The 2,279-nt window shown below is 26.9% G+C and overlaps 1 pseudogene; it reads left to right on the forward strand.

Annotated features, from left to right (window-relative positions):
* The window catches only part of LOC108684712, a 7,527-nt pseudogene extending 5,583 nt beyond the window's left edge, over positions 1–1,944 (forward strand).
* Positions 1,945–2,279: the final 335 nt, after the last annotated feature.

The raw sequence follows: 2,279 nt of genomic DNA on the forward strand, positions 1-2,279 counted from the left end.
CCACCTTCAAGGTAAATAGATAAATTCGTAACATAAGAATTAAGAATCAATTGAGTTAATTATCATTTGCTTGATTTTTTTCTTTCTCTTTCTTCATTAAACTTATCTTATATTTATATTAATTAAATTTTTGTACGTTAAAAAAAATGACGATGTAGTTCGTAATTTTATGGCTGTTTTTAGATTCAAAACAGGATATGAAAATAACGCAGGTGAACTTGCGGTTTATTCTCTGGACCTATGTAGCTTGAAGAGCGTAAGGGATTGCGCAAAAAATTTGCTGACGAACGAAGCAGCTATTCACATACTTATAAATAATGCGGGTATAGCTGCTTATCCGTTATACGAGAAAACAGAGGACGGAAATGAAATGACATTACAAGTCAACCATCTTGGTCATTTTCTTTTGTCATTTCTACTGTTGCCAAAAATGCAGAAGTCATCTCCCAACTGTAGAATAGTTAATGTCTCGTCACTTGCACATTTTTGTATGTAAAATATACCAAAAATATTGTATTCTTAACTTAAGAATATCCCACTTATGTATAGTTTTCTTCTAAAATAAGCAAAAATCTTAATTTAAGAGAGAAATCTAAATTATCATATTCTTAATATAAGAACAGGCTGTCCTATTTTAACGATTATCTCAAATATCTTTGTTTCAGATAAAGGTTGCATAATTTTAAGGGGGAATCGTTTTCAAAAACCACGTGAAACACGCGTGTAACGATGACCTTTACAAATCAAGAATATATTATTATAATTTAAGAAAATATTTTTATATCTATTAAAAGGAAATATTAAGTACATCTTTCAAAAATACAATTTTTTTGGTATAATATTGTGAGAACTTTAAAACTGAACTAAATCGATTTTTGTTTACTAGTTCTTATTTAAAACTAGGAAATTTTTTTTGCAACAATCATTATTAAAACTTTGAATAATGAAGAGCGAGTTTATAATTTCAGTGTGAAGAATTCTTAAACATTAAGATTATCAAATATAATTCAAATATAATAATATAATTCGTGAAAATATAATTCGTGAAAATAACTTGAGGCTATATATCTTACAGTTTTTCTTCTTGTATAGATCTTTTACAATAAACATCTTGTATAGATATCTTTTAAGAAACATTATCAACACTTTTAAATTGTGTGCCAATATTAGAAGAGTCTTTTCATTTTTATTACACACAAATTTTCTATTGTAGGGGCTGATATAGATTTCGATAATATTAATTTGGAGAGATCTTACGGGCCGATCAGAAGTTGCACAATCTAAATTAGCGAACATTTTGTTTACCAAGGAACTCGCTCGTAAATTAAAAGGTATGACACAAACATTGCATTTATACGAATTGCATTGAATCACATTTACATAATATTTGACAATCATTAATTACTTATTAATGATTTGTTACATAATAAAGGAAAAATATATCGAAGATAAATTCTTACATAAAGATTTCGATTTTTAGAGGCAAATATTTATGGGATAAACACATAGTGTTTATATCCTGGTATGATTCCGACCAGACTATTCCGGTATGGTGATAGGGTACTATTTTCAGGTTTTACTTTCTGTTGTAAGATGTTTACGCAATTGTTTTATAAAAATGCTGAACAAGGAGCGCAAATAACAATATATTGTTCAGTAAATGAAGAGGTAGCCAATGAGACTGGACTTTATTATTCGTAAGAATATATTCTATATTATATAAAAAATTACTTTTATAAAGTAAATATAATAAATTTAGTTTGCGTTATATCTCTTTATCCCTTTTTTATCTTTAGGAATTGCGGTGTTACTACTGCATATCGAAAGGCAAAGAATCATCAATACCCGGAAAAATTGTAGAATGTATCCTGTCGTCTTTTACATCTGGATCCAGAAAAAGATTTTCCTACAATTTTGGAAATCGTTTCGCATCAAATGCATTGAAAATGTCTTTTATTCTCAAGAAAATCATTGAGAAAATTTATAAATAGTGTTTATATTTATTTAATCTTTAATTCATAAAATGTTTAATACAAAAAATAAATATATTTTAATAAGTGTATATCTAATAAATATTTTATGGTTTAATTCATGTATTTAAATAGATTAAAAGTAGATATTAATGTAATAGCTACTAAGGCTCGATTTCGCAATATATAGTTACTTAAAGATTAAAGATAATCAAGAAATTCATGAATGAATTTCATTGATTCTAGCAACTTTTAATCTTTAGATAATCATGTATTGTGAAAACCTAGGGCCTAAGACATGTTTTATAG

Source organism: Atta colombica, unplaced genomic scaffold, assembly GCF_001594045.1.
Source record: "Atta colombica isolate Treedump-2 unplaced genomic scaffold, Acol1.0 scaffold100, whole genome shotgun sequence".
Taxonomy (NCBI): Eukaryota; Metazoa; Arthropoda; class Insecta; order Hymenoptera; family Formicidae; genus Atta; species Atta colombica.